General features: G+C 40.5%; 1 non-coding gene across 1 annotated transcript; it reads right to left on the reverse strand.

Annotated features, from left to right (window-relative positions):
* Positions 1-1,010: 1,010 nt before the first annotated feature.
* On the reverse strand, positions 1,011-1,117 carry LOC112084739. Its single transcript, XR_002898400.1, has one exon. It is a non-coding gene; the product is annotated as a small nucleolar RNA R71 (small nucleolar RNA).
* Positions 1,118-7,646: the final 6,529 nt, after the last annotated feature.

Below are 7,646 nucleotides of genomic sequence, written 5' to 3' on the forward strand. Positions count from 1 at the left end.
TTAATCACTTGTCATTGTCTTGTTTAGTTTTCATTTTAAGCACTTGTTACCAACCAAATCACTGATATTGCTTGGATTAAGAAACTATCTCATAGATCGGTGTCTAAACCACATTGTTGGATCGATAACCCTTTATTCTACAACTGATTAAGGGGATTGATAATCCTTATTAAGAGCCTTAAAAACTCTTAGTTATCAATTGGCGCTGTTGCCAAATTGTGGTCTTAGCATTTTTCTTTGATACTTTTCTTGAGATCAAGCCTGTTTTACCTTTTGTTTTACTGATTAAACTCTTAAGTGCTTAAGTTTCAGGTTTATAAACACTAGACCTATCACTAGAAGCAGGAGTTGTAATCAACTAGAGCCCTTTGTTGACAACAGTCACCTGTTGGAGGAGCAGCAAGAAGAGTTAGAGAAAGAGCTGCTTATCTAGAGAGGTTGGGAATGGAACAGCATGTGGAACAAGCTGAGCATCAGGCTCAAGTGAATCAGGCTCAGGCTGACAGGAAAGAACAGCAGGCGTTTATGAACCAGAACATGGCACAAAGGAATGAACGCCAAGCTCAAGTGAATCAGCAACAAGCGGCTAGGAATGAGCAGCAAGCTCATAACCATCAGCAGCCACTAAGGCGTCAAGAGCCTCCACCAGTGTTTGTAGGAGAGAATGACCAAACCAATGCACACCAATAATGTGCAGGCATTCAAGCTCTTCCAGTGTAAAACAATAACTTTGATGTGAAGGCTTCCTTGCTTAACATGGTTCAGAATTATAAATTCCATGGTCTACCTATGGAGGATCCACTTGAGCATTTGAATTAGTTTGATAGGGTGTGTGATCTGACCAAGATCAATGGAGTTTCAGAGGACAGTTTCAAACTGAGATTGTTTCGTTTCAGTTTGGAGACAAGGCACATCAATGGGAGAAGAACCTACCTAGAAGATCCATTCAAACTCGGGAGCAGTGCAAGCTTGCATTCTTATCTAAGTCCTTCTCTACCTCAAGGACTGCCAAGCTGAGAAACCAGATATCAAGTTTTACACAGCACAACAGTGAAAGCTTTGGGGATGCTTGGGAGAGGTTTAGGAGTTACACAAACCAATGTCCACATCATGGTTTTTCTGAGGCATAACTCTTGAGTACATTGTATAGAGGAGCACTCCCAAAGATAAGGAACCAGTTAGACATAACCTCAAATGGGAATTTGTTGGGTAAAGAGATAAATGCTGCTTTAGAGTTGGTAGAAAATCTAGCCATGAGTAATGATACTTATGGGGAAGACTTTGACATGGCAAAGAGAACTGAGGGATAGAGTAAAGAGCAAAGGATTGAGAAAGACATTAGAGAGCTTCAGAGTAAACTTGACAAAGTTTTAGTGGAAACTCAGAAGCCACTACACTTTGTGAGGGAATTTGATGATCAGTCACCAAGCTTTGAAAATGTCAATGAAGAAGGTCTCACTCAAGAGGAGATAAACTACATTGGGAATCAGAATAGGTTTTAGAGGTACAATAACTTCAACACCAACCAAAACCTGTCCTATAGAATTACCAATGTAGCTAACCCTCAAGACCAGGTCTACCCTCCACAACAAATTCAACAAAGTTTTGTTCCCAAAAACCAATACCAAGGGAACTATCAACCCAAGCAGCAGTTTGTACATCAGCCACAAGGGTATGGTCAGCCACAACAGCAGATTCAGGGTAACAGCTTCAAAACCAGCCTCAACAAAACAAGTATCCACCAGGGTTTGGACAGCAGCAGTTGGTTCAGCATCCGCCTGTTCAGCAACAACAGATGGGTTCTGATATGTGTGGGGGCTTACAGCAGCTTCTACAAGGTCAACAAAGAGTTGAAAGCAATTTCTCTGATTTGGGTTCTAAGTATGAGGCGATGCAACAAAAGCTAAATGCATTAGAGAAGAATCAAGCCTCTTCCTCAAGACAACAAGGCACTTGACCTGGTAAACCTGAGCCTAACCCAAAAGAATATTGCAATGTTATCACTCTTAGAAGTGGAAAAGAGTTACCTGAGAGATAACCTAAACTTGTGCTCATTGAGGACAATGAGCAAGTTGGTGGGGAGGCAGCTTAAAGTAGTGAGCAAGAAGATCAAGTTTCTAAGAGTGATAAGAGCCAAGAGGTGGAACCAGAAGTGGTGCCTGAGAAACCTTATGTTCCACCACCACCATACCAGCCTAAACTTCCATTTCCAGGGAGGTTTAAGAACCAGATTTTAGACAAGTGCAGAGCTGTCTTTGAGAAGCAACTAGAGAAGACTCAATTCACTATGCAAATGATAGAGGCATTCCTTATGGTTCCACAGCTTGGGAAGTTCCTAAAAGATGCTATCTTGAACAAGACTAAGGAACTACAAGGAATGTTGATTCGAAGTCATGAGTGCAGTGCTATAATTCAAAGGAGGACAGTCCCTAGGAATCTGTCTGATCCAGGGAGCTTTACTCTGCCATGCAACATTGGCCCTTTGAAGTTTGCAAGCTGCCTATGTGACTTAAGAGCTTCAGTGAGTTTGATGCTATACTCTATTGCAAAGAAGCTAGGATTCAATACCTACAAGCCAGCAAGGATATCATTGATACTAGCTGATAGATCAGTGAGGCTTCCCAAAGGTTTACTTGAAGATCTACCTGTTAAGGTAGGAGGCTTTGAAGTCCCCACTGACTTTATTGTCTTAGAAATGGATGAGGAATTAGTTGATCCATTGATCTTGGGAAGACCTTTCCTTGCCACAGCAGGAGCAATCATTAATCATTGATGTTAGAGGTGGAATGATTGAGCTACACTTGGGATCAGAAACTATTAAGTTTGATGTGAAAGAAATGGTGAAGAAGCCCACTATAGAAGGACAGATCTTTTACATTGAAACAACGGAGGACCTTGCTGATGAGCTTCTTGAAGAGTTGAACACTGAAGATCCTCTTCAAGTTGCCTTGACCAAAGAACATGGTGAACATGGGTTCCCAGCTAAGGAAAGTGAGACTTAAAAGATGGTTTTGGATAAATACAAGGAAGTGGTTTCAGAAACCGAGTTTATGGAGCTGGAAACAAGCGGCTTTGAGGTTCAGGGTATCAATGGGTCAAGAACAAGTCAAGGACTAGTTCAGAAGTGCAAGGCCGTGGGTTCACAAGCTGAGGAAAAGGCTGAGCCGATTGAGAACATCAACACCAATGGAGCTGCAGCTGAGCAAGACGGCTTCATGGCTGATTGGGATGAGACCAAAGCGCCCCCTGTTGAGCTCAAGCCTCTACCAACAGGGCTCAGGTATGCATTTCTTGGCCCTAACTCTTCTTACCCTGTCATCATCAATGATAGGTTGCTAGCTCATGAGAAAAGTGCATTGTTGAATGAATTAAGGAAGTTTACGAGAAAAATTGGGTATTCCCTTGCTGATATAAGAGGAATCTTTCCTGATGTCTGTACCCACATAATACACCTAGTGATGTGATCCTCCCAAAGATCGGCACAAAGAGGCTTGAAAGAGAGATAAAATAGAAACAGAAGGTGCGGAATAGACTTCTGTTCTGAGATATAAATCGATAAAGATGTTGCTAAGCAACGAATCGATCACAAAAGAGAGATAAGAGAGGATAAAGATGTTGCACAAAGCAAAGAGTTACTCTCTGAGATAGATGACAAATGATAAAGATGTTGCACAAGACAACGAATCACTCTCCAAAGACAAAGAGAAGTTTCTCACAGTTTTGATAAGAGAAAGAGTTTTTGATAAAAAGAGTTTGATTAATTTTTGGTGATCCAATCCAGGATGAATAATCCTGAGATCTTACATGAGTTTATATAGGAAATAAGATGTAGAAAACAAAGCAATTTCGTAACTAGGCAAAAGACTAGTCAAAACATTAACTTCAGAGTTGAATAACTCTTGATCTACTTTGAATCTTGACTAACTCTTGAACTTCTTCTTCACTTGATTTGTCTCTTGATATCTTTGGACGAATTCCTTGATGGTTTAATACAATTATGCTCTTTGGGCTTTGTAGAAAGTCCTCCTGGATGCCAAACATAAGTTTGCAAACTTCCAAACCAATCAGGCCTAAAACACTTCAGATATAGAACCAGAACAACCCATTTTGGGAAATAAAGAGTATCTTTGTGATCTGATGTCCATTTTTCTTGATCTTGGGCTTTTTGGAACCCGAAGAGATCCATTAAGATTCTCCAAGTGGTTTCATGTAGAAATTGTTTCTGAGGTAGGCTCGGGAGCTCGATCTTTGGCTCAGACGCGTAACCGGGCCTGAAGCAGATCTGATGAATTGTAAAATTCATATCTTCCAAGTCTGAACTCCTTTTAAAGTGATTCCAATTCTCTATGCTTCTGTGATGAATAAAGATTCCAGGAAAATTACGTTCATAATTTGATTCCTTCTGGCTTGGTCGGAATCCTCCATTGAGCACGCGCAGGTCCAAATCGAGTAAGCTTGACTTTGTCTGGTTTGAAAACTGAATAACTCTTTCATCAAAACCCGGATTGAACCGATTCCACTTCGAGGAGTGCTCTAGATGAGGTGAAAACATAGTACAAGTGGCCTTTTGGCTGTTCCAGTTGAGATCGGACCCCATTTGTGTTGAACAATGCAGATACGTCTTCTTGGGCGTCCTCAATATCATATCACCTAGAGGACCAGTCAATGTCTTCTATTGAGCACCAAAGAAGGATTAACCCCAACCTCAAAGAGGTGGTTAAGAAGGAAATACTCAAACTGCCTGAGGCAGGGATTATTTACCCAATCTCTGACTCAAGATGGGTGTCTCCTGTCCATGTGGTACCCAAAAAGGGTGGTATTACCGTGGTAAAGAGTGATAGGGATGAACTCATTGCAACTAGAACAATAACTGGTCATCGCATGTGCATAGAGTATAAGAAACTAAATGCAGCCTCAAGAAAATATCACTTTCCTTTACAAAGCAATTATCATATGTGAGAGAGGTTAGCTAATCATCCCTATTTTTGTTTTCTTGATGGGTACTTGATAACACCGTATTTGTACCCATTTCAACATTGATTTCAAATGTTTTTTCAAAGGTTTTAATTAGTTTTTGGAAATTTTATTATGATTTCTATGTATTTGTAGTTTCAAAGCTCTTTTCAGGAAACTTAGGGAAAAAGATGGCAAAATGGAAGAAATCCACATTTTTAGCTCAGAGTCAGATAGTCAGAAATTCAGCCCCAAATGAAAACTTTCTCACCGTCTGATCCAGCCCAAATTTGGAGATATTCAAGAGGAGACAACTATATTTCCATAGCACTTTACATCACGAAGATCTAACGGTGCAATCAAAAGATACATGGAAAACAAGTTGACCAAATTCTCCAGTCCCGGAAGACTCTCACCCGCGGCAAAGTAGCATTTTACCTGTCCTGGAAGACTTTCACCCCCGGTGGACCAAATCCGAGCCACAAAGCCCAACATCAAAGCCCACTTCGGCATTTATCTTCAGAGAAACCCTAAATGAGACCTGGAAGACCTTAGGACCTATAAATATATTTCTTAGCAGTCCTAAACGGGTGTGTGCTCCTGTAATGAGATTTTGAGCCACCAAATTTTATTTTCTAGGGTTAGATGATGGAGATGGGGGTTCTTCCCTTGATCCATTGTTCTTTCTACTTTCTATCTAATTAATTTTTCTGTTTCATATTTTGCATTCTTTCATGTCTTTTATCATTCTTTGCATCATGTAGATCTGTCCCAGAGAGTCAAGTTGTTTGAAGAGTTTTCGATATGCATACATATTGATTAGGATTTCAAAGTTTCTAGACCATATTCTGGAGCTCATCTCTTTTAAGTTGTTCATATTGTATGAGAGTAGATTCATGACCTATTGTCTGAGCCTATGATCGATCAGAGCCACGAGAGTGCTGTATCAGATAATCCATACCTAGCTTCAGAAGAACATAGTCGCTATAGGAGTCGAGAGCTACCTTTAGAGAAGATGTGAGCAGACGAATTCAATATTTAATGCATGATCTTAATTCTGGCATGAGAGCGAGAGTTAATTGTCAAATTTGAGTGATTAGTTGATTAAGATGGCGAGAGTTGGTTTATCATACACATGTCTATTCTAGTTCCATGCAGATCCCAGAAACAGATGAAGATAAATCGCCTGGAGGCTAATTGGAAATGCTTTGACATCAATTAGAGTACATCAGAGAAGTCTAAATCGCCACCTATGAGTTTAGAGTCTATAGTTTGAGTTGACATCCTCGAGATATTCTTTTAACAGTTCATTTGCATTGCATCCTATTTCCCGTAAATATTAGATTAGGCTTAGTTTAGGGTTCTTAACAAAAAAAAAAAACCCAAAACCCCATGAGTTTATGACTTTACTTACTTTCCCAGTTTATTGTTTCTTGCAGATTAGACATCCTCCATGTGGATCGACACCCTAAGTCCTAGAACGTACATCTGTGCACTTGCAGACACTAGGGTTTTATAAATTTAAAACTTTTTGAGGACCATCAAGTTTTGGGCACCGTTGCCGGGGAGGTTTTAGTTGCTGGAAGTCTAAACAATGATTTGGATACCCTAGAGGTGCCTGACAACCCCTGGAAGAAAGAGAACATCAATGGAGAAGAAAGGAATGAAGAAGCAAGCATGGTGACCCGAGAAGAGCTGACCGCAGATGCAAGCCTCCCACCCGTGGCCAGAGCCAAATTCACTGCGGCTCCGAGCCCCGCACCCTTTGTGGAGCATGATTTTTCATACTGGGAGTCCTTTCGTCCTCGTTCTGAAACCTGTTCAACTGAAAACCGACCTCATGTGACCAGATCTAGGTTGTTTGATAAAGCTGTCTTCTCAATCACTGTACAAGCATCGAAAGAAAAGGAGAAATCCAACAGTTATGTATCTTGCAACATGGTTTACACTTGTGACAATGAGCTTCAAGAGCAATTCTCAGACGATGAAGAGTATGGTTTGTTTGTTGAAGATCCAAATCCTGGGGACAATTCATCTGATGACAACTCAGAACCAATAACCAAGAGCATATCCAGAGAGAGACTGATCAAATTTAACAAATTTGTGAAGTCCATTCCTCTCTACCATAGTTTTGACGATATCTGGAAGCAAGGCTGCCTTCAAGTTTCCTTCAGATACAGCAAGGAGACTAAGGAGAACATCTCTACCTATTTCAGTAGAGCTAGGTATTTGTATTTTCCTAGATCATCACCTGATGCAGCTGTTTACAGGATCCATCTCAAAGATCCCCAAGAAGCCAGTGACTACACAAACAAGATCAGAAAAGAAGCACTTGAAGAGTTCAATCAAGTAGTTCAGACTCTGTCCAAAGGAATTTCATTTGCCAAAGCATGTAGAGACTACATGATAGGCCACTTCTTCTGTGATAGCAAAGAGTCTATCCAAGAGATGAAAGACTTGTTCACACATGCCCAAAAAGGTAGACCAGTTCAAACTCTGCACAAATTTCAAGACAAAGGTCAATTTCTTATCTCTTGTGACATTAGAGGTGAAAGATTCCTCAATATTCTTTGTGATTCTGGAGCTTGCATTAACATGATTTCCAAAGCTACTGCTTTGATACTTGGCATTAAGCATATTTCAAGTACCAGGACAAAGATTAGCTTAGTAGATGATTCAAGTGTAACACCAAG

The sequence above is a fragment of the Eutrema salsugineum genome, unplaced genomic scaffold, assembly GCF_000478725.1.
Source record: "Eutrema salsugineum unplaced genomic scaffold, Eutsalg1_0 scaffold_4, whole genome shotgun sequence".
NCBI lineage: Eukaryota > Viridiplantae > Streptophyta > Magnoliopsida > Brassicales > Brassicaceae > Eutrema > Eutrema salsugineum.